Genomic DNA, 17,385 nt, shown 5'->3' with positions numbered 1-17,385 from the left:
TTGACTTTTACTATTCCGCATATGCCTCCAAAATTGTTTTTGTTATATATTTAACTTTTACTATATTTCGACCCACAAGCAGAAGTTGATAATACTATGTTTTTCGAAACACTAGAAACATAACGTTACAAAAAACTGCAAAGCAAGAAAACACATCTGATTTTCTAGTTTGAATTTTCCCTCCTGTAATTTCTCGGATCAGGTGACACGCCTCTGTTCTATTGGCGTGACTAAGGTAACGCCATGCACGTCATCATCGAAGAGGGCGCTGCTAGTGCGAAAGCAAGTCAGCCTTTCCAGTATCTCTGACGCGGCTGGGTCGTTAGAATGTTTAAGCGAGATTTTTGTGGTTGAAAATGATTAGTTCTAGGCTTGCTAACTTTTAATTTCATCGCTAAGGTTCTTTGTCACACTATATAAACTAGAAACGTCTTCGTTTGTCACGTAAGGTTCGAATTTTGTTATTGAATTATCAATTTATCTACCTCTTAGATTCAGTTTTATGCATAAGCCTTTGCTTTTTACCTAGCTTCTCATCTGCCGGGAACCACATCCCTATAAAGTGAAACCAAAACTTAAACGTTTTCGTATACCTTCAGTTTCTTTGTTTTAATATAAAAGAAGCAAGTGTTTTGGGGCGCTTGGAGTTCAAAAACCTTATATATTAAGTATTTTAAAGATTTTTGGTTGTGAAAATAATACTGAATTCCAAAATAGATCTCAATTTGTTTTAGTTAGAGGATTTTTATGCGGTTTCAAACATTTTAAGAGAAAATTGTGTCAAGTAATACCCTTTAGAATTGTATGTTTTTCTTTTTCCTTAAAAAATCTGTAAGTGTATATTTTTCAGTAAGATTTTTGTAATTTAAAAGATAGTAACTGGCAACATCGAAGATATTAACAATGAATATTAATAAATGCTTTAATTGATGTAAATATTATACTCGCCCTGAAAAATTTTACTTTTTGTTAAAACCAATTAGCTGGGCAGCTAATATTTCCATTCGACTAGTCGTGTAATATCGAATACATTGTTTAATATTTCAAATTGTTAAAATTGATGCTCAACCTGTATGTTACTTGAAATATTCAAAGTACAAATTCTTAAGTGTTGTTCATTGAAAATGTATTAAAGAAATTTCAATACTAGGTATCAGTATCCTTTACTATAAGCGAATGAAGCCTCGAGTTAAGGCTTGATCGTCGCAAAACCGTCGGGCCTCGAGTTAAGGTTTGATCATCGCAAAAGCGTCGGACTTCTTGCTGACAGGCGGTTAAGTCGACTCTCAAACGTGTTGGATGAGAGTCGCATTTCATTCGTGTCGTGTAAACCAGTGGGCCGTCGTCCCACCGGGCGGACATTTCGATTCTCAAACCCTTACTCTACCTGCCCTTTACCGACGATTTACCGTTCCTATATTATAAAGTCGCGAAATCGTCGGATTGAGCGCGGCTTTAGGTAGGCATAATGACGCGGACATATAGTCGGCCAACAGTCGTTTTATAGTCGCCTCATAACAGTCGGAAAACCGGCGGGCCGTCGTCCCGCGGGGCGGACATTTCGACTCTCATACCCCTACTCTACCAGCCCTTTACCGACGATTTACCGTTCCTATATTATAAAGTCGCGAAATCGTCGGATTGAGCGCGGCTTTTGGTAGGCATAATGACGCCGACATATAGTCGGCCAACAGTCGTTTTATAGTCGCCTCATAACAGTCGGAAAACCGGCGGGCCGTCGTCCCGCGGGGCGGACATTTCGACTCTCATACCCCTACTCTACCAGCCCTTTACCGACGATTTACCGTTCCTATACTAAAAAGCCGCGAAATCGTCTGATTGAGCGCGGCTTTAGGTAGGCATAATGACGCCGACATATAGTCGGCCAACAGTCGTTTTATAGTAGCCTCAAAACAGAAGGAAAACCGGCGGGCCGTCGTCCCTCCAGGCGGACATTTCGACTTTCAAACCATTACTCTCCCGACTTATTAGTGACTTTTTACCAACTCGTCGGTAACACACAAAGCCGGCCATGTAGGCCCTACGTCGGCAGTGCTACTAGGGGAGTTGAAAAATGGGCAGATTGATGAGGTTCATAACTTTATTCTAAGAAACGGCGCAATTTATATTATTGGCAAATATTACAAAGAAAAAGTTGATGCATACAAATATCCTTGTAATTCCTCGAACTTGGGAATTGTAAAAGTATGCCATTTATCACCTTTAAAATCATGGCCGGCAGGCTGGTTTGCCAAAAAATGTTATTTCATGCCGGACTCTTAACTCGTCAGGTATTGCAGTCCCACTATTACATTTCAACTAAGAGTTGAAGTTTGTGAGAGGAGTTAGCGATTAACCCTCTAAATTTATTGTGCACTAAAATAACATAATTTTCTTCTTATATCTAGGATATTTGGCTTCAGTGAGCTTGCCACAACATGTTTATGGTCGTAGAGTTATTGGAAAAATCTGCTACTGGAGACATCGAATGCGGTGTTATTAATAGAGCATGGCTTGATGAAAGTGGGAAAAAATGCTTTTGGCCACCTTATCGTAATGCTGAAAGACTAGTCAAAGCAATATTGAATTCTGAAGAACGATCAGAGTAATGGATCAAGTATATAATAACCAAAGTGTTTTACGAAACAGGTATTATTAAAATTTATCTAATAGCATAAGTACAATAACTTAAGTCCGCCGTAAAGTCAATTACCCATAAAATTTAAGCAGAATATGTCACGGTCGTTATAACAATTTGATATCAGTTTATTTCGATTAGAAACTTGTGTAGAATTGGATGGCATGTAAATCAGATCTTATCCAAAAGCGCTTTATTGGCACATAGTTATTGTACTTAAACTAGCTGTTATACTGTGTCAAGGTGGAGTACTAAAATTTAATTAAATAACCTGCAATATATTAGACAATTACAAAATTGCGGAGAATAAGACAAAAGAAAGTGAACTAAGGTCCGATGTTGCAACAGACTGCAATTAAAATGAAGATCAAAGCAATCGTAACAAGAATAAAAATAGGAAAAGGAGAGACCCGCTTAAATCCCATTCCTCTAAAAGGAAGAAAAATGCGCGAGAGGGTGACTTAAGCACTGATGATGGTTTGTTGCTTTCCTTAATCTTAAGCCTAATCCACAAATGTCACACAAAATACATATGCCTATCTTTGTAAGCGTTATTTTAGAATTGAAATACATTTTTTTTTCTAAGATCCTCCGTCAAAAGTTAATGAACCCAGTTTGCCCAGTGTACCAAATTTTCCGTTGAACAACAGTCATTCCGAATCGCCTTCGGATCCAGGTGTGTAAAGTACTCTTCATTAAAATCATTGCCATAAAAATTTATTTTTTAATTCTGACTACAATCCACGTTTTGCAGAAAATGGATCACTTATTAATTCTTCTAGTGAAATAAGTACTCCTTCAAGACCAGCTACCTCCTGTAAAAATGACGAGGATGAAGTTTCAATTCCTCCCCCAAAAAAAATTCGGAACAGTCAAGACGGGATGATGGACCAGATTTAAACCAATCTAGTGACTTAAATCGAATTAATTCTACATCATGTTGTAAGAATATCACTTAGCGTTTAAATAGGAGGATATCGTTTCAAATGACTTTGCCAGGCTGAAATTTTTCTTTAACGATACGCTACCTCTTCCAATTTTCATTTGCTTTTTTAATATATTTTGATTTATCATCTATATAATAGGTTGTAGAGAGCTGATTGATTTAATAAAGCGAGGTCAAAAGCTTCAAGAAGCAACGTTGCGAGAAGTTGAAACCCTTAAATCGCAATCGATGTCGAATTCTAGGATGCTTAATAAAATTGTAGTAGAAAAAAATCCTCAAAGCTCTAAACTCGAAGTTGATCATCTCAATTTACCCCTTGATTCTGAAGAATCTTTAAAGAACTTCGAAGAGTTTATAGTAGATAAAAAAACCAATTAACAGTGGTGAGTATAATTCTATATACAACAAAAACGGCTTCATTTATGTATAAGCAATTCTAATAACGTACTAATTTTACTGTCTTACAGATTTCATTTCTTGGTGGTTTAGGGGGTAAAAGCGTAGGGGATGGAACTAGAAGAGTTTTGTCTACCCTTTTCAAAGACAATCTTGCTCAACAGTATAATTGGCAAGGTCATGGGAAGCTGCCCTTCAAAGTTTTAATGGCGAAAGATGTAGTAATTAGTAAGTATTAAATTGTACTCTTAACACAACCCGACCAATTATACCTACTTAATTTTGACATTGGGGATTTTGTAAACCGGTGATTATGGCTTAGGCATTTGTCAAAATAGTAAGAATATTTTTTGATGTTTCCAATTTGAGGATTATGTCCAGCGAGAGGGAATATTTCCAATTGTAAAGTTTATCAAAAAAAACCTCCTATATTCTTAGGCTTAAAGGGATAATGAAATAAAAAACATTTTTAATGTGCATAAAAACATGACTTTATCAATATATAATCAATTATAAAAGTTGTGATTTTAGCTCGCTAAGCCTATAACTACATTTTTGCAGAAAGTTCTGCAGATGTAAATTGCTTTAAAAAATTTTATTGCAGCCATGGCTTAATTGTACGTACAAGTACTCCCTCTTTTCTCCGGTCAAGGTTTGCCCGCTTGAAACCTCGCTAAACTTAACTTCAGCGTTATTTATGGAATTATTTCATGAAGATTTAAGCCGATTTCATGATTTAATTCCAAAAATAACGCTGAAATTGAGTTTAACGGGGGGGTGAAGGGTGGTGAACCTTGACCGAGGAAGAGAGTGAGACCCTGATTGGTCGCAATAAGTTCTGTTCTTTAAAGAAATTTGCATCTTCAGAATTTTCTACAAAATGGAATTATAGGCTTAGCGAGCTAAAGTCTCAATTTTAAAAATAGATTATATAACGATAAATTTTAGAGAAGTTATATTGATGTTTTATGCGTATCTATAACTTTTTTATTTCATTATCCTTTTAATTAACTAGAAAAACCCTGCAATCGTTAAGCCTAACTAGAAAAACCCTCCAATCGTTAAGCCTAACTAGAAAAACCCTCCAATCGTTAAGCCTAACTAGAAAAACCCTCCAATCGTTAAGCCTAACTAGAAAAACCCTAAAATCGTTAAGCCTAACTAGAAAAACCCTCCAATCGTTAAGCCTAACTAGAAAAACCCTCCAATCATTAAGCCTAACTAGAAAAACCCTCCAATCGTTAAGCCTAACTAGAAAAACCCTCAAATCGTTAAGCCTAACTAGAAAAACCCTCAAATCGTTAAGCCTAACTAGAAAAACCCTCAAATCGTTAAGCCTAACTAGAAAAAAACCTCCAATCGTTAAGCCTAACTAGAAAAACCTCCAATCGTTAAGCCTAACTAGAAAAACCTCCAATCGTTAAGCCCAACCATCCCAGATGAGCTTATAATAATATAATGTATGCATGCTAGCTTAATTAAAAATGATCAAACTCGAAAAATCTTCAACCTGCTATTTATCTAATCCATATAAAATTACCTTGAAAGTGCTGTTTGTTCAAATTACAATTTCAAGAAGGCACAAGAGAACGAAATCGAAAACGTAATAAAGGAGTGGTTGAAACAGGCACGTAACAGGCTCAACAAACAAATAAGGCAATAATAAAAATTTAAAATGGAAATGACTGCAAAAAATAAATTTTGAAACCACAATTTATGGCTCCAGTATTATTTAAAATGCAATATTTAAACTAGTATAAGGACGTTGTTTGGGCACGTGATGGTACGAGGTTTGGGCACGTGATGGTACGAGGTTTGGGCGCGTGATGGTACGAGGTTTGGACGCGTGATGGTACGAGGTTTGGACGCGTGATGGTACGAGGTTTGGACGCGTGAATTTAGGATGTTTGGACCCGTGAATTTACGATGTTTGGACCCGTGAATTTACGATGTTTGGACCCGTGAATTTTCGATGTTTGGACCCGTGAAGTCCGATGATGGGACACGTGAAAGTCCGATGATGGGACACGTGAAAGTCCGATGTTATTACACGTGAAAGTCCGATGATAGGACACGTGAAAGTCCGATGATGGGACACGTCAAAGTCCGATGATGGGACACGTGAACGTCCGATGATAGGACACGTGAAAGTCCGATGATGGGACACGTGAAAGTCCGATGATGGGACACGTGAAAGTCCGATGATGGGACACATGAAAGTCCGATGATGGGACACGTGAAAGTTCGATGATGGGACACGTGAAAGTCCGATGTTAGGACACGTGAAAGTATGATGTTCGGGAACGTGCAATATTGTAGTTTTTACACGTGAATCTCTGTTTTTTGAACACGTGAAGAATACGTTTATACGGTGTTATTAAACACGTAAAAAAAGGTGACATAGCAAACGTTATTATCACGTTTTTGGTTCACGTTATTTCAAATAGCCCTAGATCACGTGTAGCACACGTGGTTTTGCTACCTGGGATACGAATTTTCTCTCTTTGCGCATTGGCGAAATTTCAAACCCACCACTCATGATTCTTCAAAGACATACAGATTCTTTCACCTAGCCTTCACACATCGGCAGGTGTGTAATGCGTATTTGGTTGTCGACGTTTTGGCGAAGTTGGCAATCCATGTTACATTAGTATTTATACATAACCATGCAGGCTTTATCAAAATTTACACAATACTTTTACTCAATATAGCTGAAGAAACGTTTTGATTTTAACAGAGGGAGATTTAATTTTAGAAGCTGGAATGGAGAATGATTAGTATGTACTTCAGTCCGACTCATGTCTCAGTATAGAGCCCTTTCCTCCAACACGTAACGAAAAGTTGAATTATCAGATTGGTTCACGTAAACAACGTTTTGATGACGTTGCTGACGGGGACGGCGAAAATTTCGTAATTCCTTTTTACCTCTGTCGCTATGACCCTCCCCTTCTTTCATACCCCTCTTCCAGGGGAAAGGAGTCCGGGACTTTGACGCGCGCCCAGATTACTCTGTTCTCCGTTCCTACTTCTAAAATTGAATCTGTCCCTGATTTTAATTATTGTTTTCCCGAACTTCGAGATTTCAAAATACTACGCCACTTTAATTAACTACAACTTCCTATAATTCTTTTATTGGACTTAATTAAAGCACCTGTCAAGTTTCAGAAAGAAAATGCGAAATACGAGTTGTCACGCACTATAAAAACAGCATTTACGTGATACGTACGGAGAACGCGTAACCAATGAATAAAGCTTTTTATTATGACTACTGTAAGGTTTTTATTATTGCTAGGTGTGGTTATTTAACCAGACCTACCTTAGCTGTATGTATGTTTGTGGCCGGGGTACGCCTTGAACAAGTGTGGCTAGAAACTGATCAAGACAAGATCCGCTACCATGTTGGAGCTCGTAATCTGAAAAAAATGCGAAAGAAAATACACTAGTTCTAAAGTTTGAGTTAACAGCAATTTCCGTCTTCGAATGGACGTAAAACAAGTTGCTTTGGACTCTTATTAAGAAACAATCCTCTTCAGACTGTTGGAAGTATTGGGAATGAAACAACACTGGTATCGTCAAAGAATTCACCCTGATATATTGCAGCAACCCTCAAATTTTGGGTTATTTTGATGGACAGTTGTAGCGAAGCCCATTTGTTTTTGGGGTTAGCGAGGAGGGAAGAAAGCTAGAATGAGAGATACAGTTTCAGGCGGAAAGAACACTATTTATAAAGGCTGGGTTGCTGTTATTTATTTATACTTGTCTTATACTTGTCGTTGAAAATTTCTCCTGACCCTTTAATATACAGTTCAAATCAGTTTGAAAGACTTTTTCGTTAATGATGTGTGAGTGTGTATGTTTATGATTTATATGTGGATATTGGACAGACGAAAGACCTTTTTAGCTAGGCGTGGTAAGAACTTAATTTTTGGAATGTCACCTTAGCAAGATAAAAAACATGAATACTGTTACTACATTAGCGCATACGAAATTAACAAGCCCTCACCGCCCCAACCACACCTAGCTAAAAAATTGTTTACGTAACTTTTTAGAATACTGATCTTGTCTCTTGTAATTTAATCCTTGGCAAGCTTAGGTAATTGATTAGAGTGTGAAAGCTGGCCAGATGTTAAATGCAGTGTGAAAGTAGACCGCTACATATATTTGACTTTATAGATCTGATCGCATACGACCAGTAACAAAAATTTTACAGTTGGTGAAAAATAATAGCATAAAATAAGCCGATTTAAACCAGTACTTTCAAGACTTATCGTAATTAACGTAAGTAGAGGATAAAGTTAGTTAATTACAGTGGGTTCAATGGGCGATTTTGAGTCGAAAACGTTCTATGACATTTTCCGAGCGTTTATTTCTAGTTTTGTTGATTTTCTACGAATTACGGAAAGAGTAAAAAAATGTATGCTTAACTGAAAATGCGACCTTAAAGTGACGTGGTCACTGTATTTCGCGTGTATTGAATTGGGCAGGCATTTCTCAACTTTGTATAGCAATCTTCGTAACTTTAAAGTATATACGAGCCACTGTATAGCCTTAGATCCTTGTTGGGTCCTGTACAACCTTAGCACATTGATAACCACACAGAGTAATGGAAAATTGAATGCTCAATGTTTAGGAGGTTGAAGGGTTTGGCTTTTAGCGAGGTGTAGCACTGACGCTCATTGAGTTACATTGATTACACCAGAAGTAGGATAAGGGACTAGAAGTATTGAGGTAACCAAATTCTTCACTTGGCGAAAGTGAATATTCTTGATAACACACCAACGGTTGGCCCTCTGGTGGCGGTTTCTGAATTTTCCCTCCAAAACGTGAGACGCTCGCGGTGGTAGACGGCCTAACTAGATTCAAACACCCGCGTCCGTGTTCCGCGGCTTTAGGTTGAGGGGAAGGGGCAGGAAATTTTTTGGAACTCGACCAGTTTTTTTATCCAGTGTGGGCGCGACGGAAGAAGCATAAAATCCTCAAATAGTGTAAGGATCTACTACCATTGCTAGGGCTCTTTACTTCTATTCTCATCTCACTTCTGATTACACGCATCACTTAAGATCAGTTAGAAATAAAAAATTTATGGATTAAATAATTTAAACCACGTTTCGCTAAGAAGGAAATTGGATCTCGACACTTTGAGATCAAAGTTCATATTTCTTAAAATGAGGGAAGTCAATTCAAAACCACTTCCGTCGGATTTTGTCAGATTCATAGCCTGCCAGGTATTGACTTCTTAATAAAATTCCAAATCTGGTTTCGCTTATCAAGTTTTGATTCGTGCATGGTTAATCATATCTCATAGGTACCATTTTACTTTGATTTCGACGATGAAACGCAACAGTACGTTGGACACTTGGCTACGATCTTCAATGCCTTTGTGCGAATATATTCTTTCAAGTAAGTTGTTTCTTACTAGCGCTAGGTCACGTGGAGAAAAGGAACTTTTGAGTAGCAACATCCACCTTCTTCTTACCCATTTTGCGAACTATTGCTATTTCACGTTTTTAGAACAAAATTCTAATAACGACAGCGTTTCCAGCTGACGCAAAGGAACTTGACAACAAGAATAGACGAGAAAATAAAATTTTATTGCCTTTTTAAATTTTTCCCACGCTTGCCGTTCGACCTTGCAGGGTTGGCCAAATTACATGAACCTTCAATTACAAATTACAATTTACAATTACAAATTCGGAATCATTTAATTACAAATTATAAATTACAAATACAATTTCGGAATCATTCAATTACAAATTATAAATTACAATTACAAAGTGTTATACTTTAGAAATCATTGCTTGACATGGGGGAAATTATGTAGCGTAGTGATTTTAGATCGTAGTAATGCATTAATTTCATCCCTTTATCAATTTCCACGATATGCATGTGCCGTACGCTTCTAGCGAATTTATCACATTTTTGGCAACTACCACTAGAAACTAGCCAACTACAAACTCATACGAAATCATTAATAAAATGAAAAATCACGTAATCCGTACATAAACAAGAGATCCGTAATTAAATTACGAAATCAGTCATATCACAGAAATGAAACTCACGGAGGAAATTGAAAAACCAAGGTTTTTTTATAGGGTAACTTACCCTATCCTCCAACGCCAAGAGCTACCGTGAGAAAATATTTTACTGTCCATTTTGTTCAAATGTAGCTTACACTGCAAAGAAGGTATTCAACCTAGCCTAAATCTGTACAAAATTAATACCCACTTAAGATGATACATTTCAGTCAGAGAATCTGATTCATACTATTTCCGCATTTGTTTCCATATTTTGTAATTGTAATTGACAAATGTAATTGAATTACTTTTACAATGTTTTAAAAACGACAATTACAAATTACCAATTAAAAATTACAATGTTTGTTAAATTACAATTACCAATTACTATTAAGTTCAGAAAAAATGTAATTGAATTACAAATTACAATTGTAATTTGTAATTGTAATTGGTAATTTGAAATTGTCAATTAGTAATTTGGCCAGCCCTGCGACCTTGTATGACTTACTCATGAGAAGAAATAAGTTTGCATGTTCGGGTAGAGCAAAACATGGACCTTTAGACCATTTGCTAAGAGAAAGAATAGTAATTTACCGATTTTGAACCCTAGGGAGGTGTAATACGGTCTGAGACAAGGAGGATGGTGAACTTTAGTCTCTGTTACACTGTTAGAAAAATGAGTCCAATGACTGTCCAAATTTGCACAAAGTAATCCAAATTTGGATGGCAAGTGATGTAAGGTTCCAAAAATGGTAGCTTTAATCCAAAAATGCATGCCTTCGATTCTTGGTGCGAAACTCATCCATATCTCAACATAAACACCCTAGACTCGAACAAAGAGGGGTTAAGGTATATAAAAGGGTTAAGGTAAAAAGGGGGAGCGAAATGATATTTGAGGATCACCTTCATAAATATTTACCTATTTCACATCAATCATTTCTCTTTATTGATAAGCAATTGCAAAAGTTAAAACAAAATACAGACACGTAGATACAAAGCCTCTCCCCAGAGAGGTAAAAATCCACTCCCCCTACAATATTTCAGTTAGTCACGCTAGAAACATCTTTTGGTCATTTACCTCAAAACGACTTCTTTATTCTGTTTTTTGACTAACGATATCATTACTCGTCGTACATTAACTTTGGAAAGAACTTCATGTCTTAATTACTCGCTTTATATAAACTTTGAAATGTATCTAGTGACCCAATCTTCCTTACTCGTCCTATATAAACTTTGACTATAGATGTTTTGGTTAAGATAGGTTTTTCACAAATATTTTATAAAAATTATTTGATATTATTTATTTTTATCGAGAGTTACTTATCATACTTTTAGTTGTATCGTTTTTAAGAGAGGTTTTCCCTATTATCATTTGAACCTAGCTATTATTGACGTTTGACTCCTAGAATCTGCCTCTTTCGCGAGTGTCTAAAAGATCAGAAAATGGTGTAGTTAGATTGGGGATGACAGAAAAGAGAATAGTGGTCAGTGTATCTGCGGTTATACAGTTTTCCAATATTCCACAATTCCGTTAACTGTGAATACGGTCCGGAAATTGAGAACACTTTTGTTCAGATTAGGAAACTACGAAAGCAATCCCTTGGGGTGTAACAACAGACAGACAGGCACAAACACACACACCACACACTCAGAAAGATGGATATGTCGAGAACAGAACCTCTCCATAGCATAGTAATGAATCTAGCATCCATATTGGCTTCAAATGAGCCCAATATTGTTCGACATTTGTCCAATGTAGGTTAGGTATTACACCAATATGGGCTCGATATTAGTCCAATATGGGCTCGATATTAGTCCAATATGGGCTCAATATTAGTCCAATATGGGCTATATAGTAGTCCAATATGGGCTCGATATTAGTCCAATATGAGCTCGATATTAGTCCAATATTGGCTTGATATAAGTCCAATAATGGCTTGATATTAGTCCAATAATGGCTTGATATTAGTCCAATAATGGCTTGATATTAGTTCAATATTGGCTTGATATTAGTCCAAGAGTGGCTTGATACTAGTCCAATATTGGCTTGATATTAGTCCAATAGTGGCTTGATAGTAGTCCCATTTTGGGAGGATACTAGTACATATATGGCCCACTTGCGTAAAAATTGGATAACATCCTGAACATTTCTGGGTTATAATTGATCCCTTAATAGATGATTCTGGATCCAATTTTGGATGAGACTCCAATTCTGGCTTATCATTTTACCGTTCCTTTTTGAACACAAATTACGTTATCCAAAAATAGACGAAAAACTGTGCTGTCTCAGAGTCAGCCGTTTGGATCCATTTACATCCAATTTTGGACAATATTTTTTAACAGTGTACTGAAGTCTTTTAAGTTGTTACCCTCAGCTCTTTATTAAGTAGAACTTCATATTTGAGACGAATCAGACGATTGTTTTCGGAACAGGTGAAAAATTTATTTCCTGGTACCCCGAAAATTTCTAATACATTTTAGATCTTAGGTACCGGGGTTCCCATACACTATGCTAGAGACCCACCCACATTGTCCCAAGTGAAAATGTTTCAAACCTTTCCACAGGTACAACATATCAATGGCGGAATCGTTAGATTATGGAAATATTTGTCCAATAAGTCCTGTAAAAGTTCCATTAACATAATAGTTAATGGAACTTTTACAGGACTTATTGGAAAAATATTTCGTAATGTAAGTTAATTTCAAAAGTGTATTGTTTCAAACCTGTTTAATCGTAATCCACCATAGGAGTCAGATATTTGTCTAAACCCTCTTGGTCCCAATGAGAAATATTTGGGTTTTGCTGATATTACAATACCAGTGGGTTATGACGACTGGAAAATATTATCCACGGAAATGAAAATGGACACTAAAAGCTTAAGTGGATCTTCATTCATATTTTCAAACGAGGTAATTATTATCATAATTTATTTAGTTACCTAGAAATTATTCTTTTCTGCCGGTTCGATGATCTCAATAGAATTTTCGTTCATTATTATTGTCGAAGATTTCATGATTATTGTCAGAGATTTTATCGAACATCGTCAGAGATTTCATAGATTTTGCCAGGGATTTCATCGTTTTTCGTTAGGATTTCATTGTTTTTCGTTAGGGATTTTATCGGTTTTTGTCAGGATTTAATCGTTTTGTGTCAGGGATTTCATCGTTTTTTGTCAGGGATTTCATCGTTTTTTGTCAGGGATTTCATCGATTATCGTCAGGGATTTCGAATCCATCCACTGTTCGCCAATTTAATTTACTCTATAAAAATATGTAACTGTTTATTTATTATAAGGTTTGGATTTACATTATTGGATCAATAATATCATTCTATATTTCTTTAAAAACCATTCAACGCGTCTCTTTGTTGATGAGCAACGCTTTCAAAAATAAGTGGCGCATCAAGGACATTTTTTTGCAGGAAATAGCCGTCCTATTACAAAATGGTACTTAACTGTTACCTACACGAAATTTACTGAACCGTATTAACAGTTGATGTTTCTGTTGGTAAATTTCAGGAATTTACAGTTCACCATTCACAACAGAGAGGATGATTTGGGTTCTTTGGATGTTCCCTTCCGCTGTTCTAACATGGACATGCTGTTCTAGTTTGCTGTCATCTCTAAAACGATTCCGCAATTACCGAAAATTTTAGAAACATTCTCTGATGTCTTAGCTAACCCTCAAGTATCGCTTCTAATTTTAGATAACAGCCCGGCTTCGTTAGAAATGCAGGTCAGTAAAGTTTTTAAACTTTTTATAATTACAGCATGTATAATTGAATCAAATCTGACAGACAATACCTCCAACTGTTATAAATTTAGGTGGTCCATTGTTCTTCCGGGGAGGGTGGGGGCAGGTACAAAAATGAAATTTCGGCCAATAGTGTAGAAATTTTTACAAATAACCAAAATAAACCTCTCTGAGTCAGGACGCAATTAAGAGGTTTTTCTTAAATAATTAAATAAATATAATTGACTAGTTGTTACCCGTGGCGTCGCTCGCGTGTAACACGAACTTCCATCAAAATGATACAAAGAATGGGTAGATTTTGCTGATTCGACTAATTTTTTGTAGCACCCTAGGAGCGAAGGCAGTCGGTGTTGCCCGTCAGCCCGTCGGCACATTTTTTATTACTTTTCATGCGGACATTATTCCGTGAAGAAATGTTTTAAAGTTTCTGGCCGTCATTTAAAAAAATGGCAACAAATCGAACCCAAAAGACTATTCAGCCCGTCTATAGGTTAAAAGAAACCAGTACTAAGTATTTGTGAAATCGGTTGAAACACGCGGACTTCGTTGCATAGTGAAAATTTTTCACATTTCTGGGCGCCATTTATTAAGATGGCGGCGGATTGGAAAAATCTTTCTTAGTACGCGCCTACTACTTATGAGTAACGTTCCTGCAAATTTACAGCCCTCTAGGGCAAGACGTTTGAGCTGAACGTTGATTATCAGTCAGTCAGGGCTTTGATTTATGCATGTATAGATATAGATTAACGATTAAGTCGAACTTCTTCATCAAACTCTTCGAGACTGTACTTTAGCAAAATTTAACTCGACAACATTACCTCCTTTGCCTGACAGGCTTAACAAATTGTGAAAATATATTCACCATTTTACAGACATCTCTTTCTGAGGAAGTTAGGGCTGTCTGGAAGCATTCACTCGAAAACCATTTGGTACAAAGAATGGAAAATATGGATATGATGAGTATATTAGAGTCAACCAGAATGGGCGAGACAGCCTGTTTATTGCCTGAACTGCCGATGTTTGAGGGTTTTCATAAATTTGGAATATGCCAAGAGGTGAATGAATTGAGATTGTCGGATAAAGGTGTCATTGCAAACGCCTATGTGTACGTCATTAGGAAAAACATGAAGCCGACCATTAAAAACGCGTTCACTTTTATGTAAGTATGTTCCACATCCGTGGGGTTTTGGTTCAAGTAAAAAAATTATTTTATAAATAAATTGAGGTATAGAAAGACTACTTCGACAAAACCACGTTTACACTAGACAGTTTCAAGCAGTTTTCTATTGATTTGGAAGGGTTAAAATGTAACATTTTGCGGTGAAATGTCTATTCTCTGGTGTGAACGCGGTTTAAGTGGAAAAAACGTCATTACTCTGGTACTACGTGATTTGTTGAGGCTACATTAAGAAAAATTGGCAGAAAACGAAGTTATTACACTTGGCTTATTCGCTTTCTCATATTAAGTATTTTCAGGAGTTCATAATAACCCTCGCTTCGGGGTGGGAAGTACGAAACTTGCCATAGAGTGTGGTTAACCCTTTCAATCGAATAATTCGATCAAATACCGAACCGAATTATTCGATTCGGTATTCGATAAGCCCATTTTCACTATTCGATACGAATATCGAATACCGAACTGACTATTCGGTTAAAGTTCGACTACCATAAATGTAGGTCCTTGGCACTAGAGAGACCCACCTTATTTTAAAAAATATCATTCCGATTTTATTTGTCCTCTATCAAAAACTACCATCAAGTGCCTAGGAAAAGTTTAAATAATACTTGGCCACCAATGAGGAGAGGTATTTTGAAATTTAGGAGCTTCTAAATTAGGGGTGTGCGAATACCACTTTTTGGGTATCGAACCGGTTATCGAATACCAAAAAATTTTCCTTATCAAATACCGAATCGAATAGTTTATTCCAAATCGAATACCGAATAGTTGGGCCTTGGTAATTTTTTTTCCTTCCCGATTAATCGCGAATAGTTAAGCCTAGTAACCGCGAATATTTAACCCTAGTATTCGCGAATACTAGGCCAACTATTCGCGGCTAATCGGGTAGTAACCCTAATATTCGCCAATAGTCAATACAAAGCAAGGAAAAGAACATTTAGAAGCTCCTAAATATCAAAATACCTCTCCTCATTGGTGGTCAAGTATTTCTTAAAATATTCCTATGCACTTGCTGGTAGTTTTTGATGGGAGACAAATAAAATTGGGATGATATTTTTTTAAATAAGGTGGGTCTCTCTAGTGCCAAGAACCTAAATTTATGGTACTCGAACTTTAACCGAATAGTCAGTTCGGTATTCGATATTCGAATCGAATATTGAAAATGGGCTTATCGAATACCGAATCGAATTATTCGGTTCGGTATTCGATCGAATTATTCGATTGAAACGGTTAACCGCACACCTCTATTCTAAATGTTTTTCTCATTGCTTTGTATTAACTATTTGCGAATATAAGGGTTACCACCCGATTAATCGGGAATAGCTAAGCCTAGTATTCGCGAGTATTAGGGTTAACTATTCGCGAATACTAGGCTTAACTATTCGCGATTAATCGGTTAGTAAAATATTTACCAAGGCCTAACTATTCGGCATTCGATTTGGAATAAACTATTCGATTCGGTATTTGATAAGGAAAATTTTTTAGTATTCGATAACCAGTTCGATACCCAAAAAGTGGTATTCGCACACCCCTAGAGCTAATGGTAAAAATCGCGAACAACAAGATTTTGTCGTTGCGCATAAAAGGACTAGCCTGTTGATGGACATACAACTTTACAGTAGATTGTAGTAGTATCTATACTCCTTGGTTTTCGTTCCAAAACTTCCGTTGGCTGGGATCATCGTCGTTAAGATAAATGGCGAGTATGTGGACGTAGAAACACGATTGAATTCTTATATTAAAGATACAGGGAATAAATTTGTCCAAACCGTTTTAATTTAACCACGGAATTCTCACTCACACATCACAACAAAACACTAATGACCATCGTCTAAATGTTTTGTAGAAAACTTGGAACCATCGCAAAGCCAACTTCTTAGCCAAGGCTTAATGTACACAACGCAGACAGAAGCGACTCGCGAGCCATTTTAGCTCCCAAAAACACAAGATAAAAATAGTGCTAAACCGGAAAATGGGAAATTAATGCGCGTGGGCGCTAAAAATTGGGGTACCTATTTCTTTCGGAGTTAAGCGGTGGATAAATCCGCTGAGCTTTACGGCGAAACTTTGTTGTTACGGGCTTTTTAACCAGTTTCGTACTTCACCCCCCGAAAGGGGGTTATTATGAACTCCTGGTATTTTTAACCTTTAAAGTAATAAATTTTAAATTGATTTCAATTATAGATTATATTCGTTTACGGAATCAGGCATATTTCATCATTTAAAGATGCAGGAATCAGATAAAGGTCGACTGTGTGTTCCCAAAATCACTCGTGATCAGATCCTAAAACCAATTTCGATTAGCAACATTGCTGTTGCCATGTGGATCCTTTTGATTGGTCAATGTTTAGCACTAGTAGTGGTGTTGTTGCAGACTTTAAAATCGACTGTGCAGCGGGTCACCACCTCACGCGTGTGAAATTCACTTAGATTTAGTCTTAGAAATAAGGATTCTTTCAAC

The sequence above is a fragment of the Phalangium opilio genome, unplaced genomic scaffold, assembly GCF_054372755.1.
Source record: "Phalangium opilio isolate 3A_F unplaced genomic scaffold, DU_Popi_V2 ptg000246l_1, whole genome shotgun sequence".
Classification (NCBI taxonomy): Eukaryota; Metazoa; Arthropoda; class Arachnida; order Opiliones; family Phalangiidae; genus Phalangium; species Phalangium opilio.
This window is presented reverse-complemented; position numbering follows the sequence as displayed.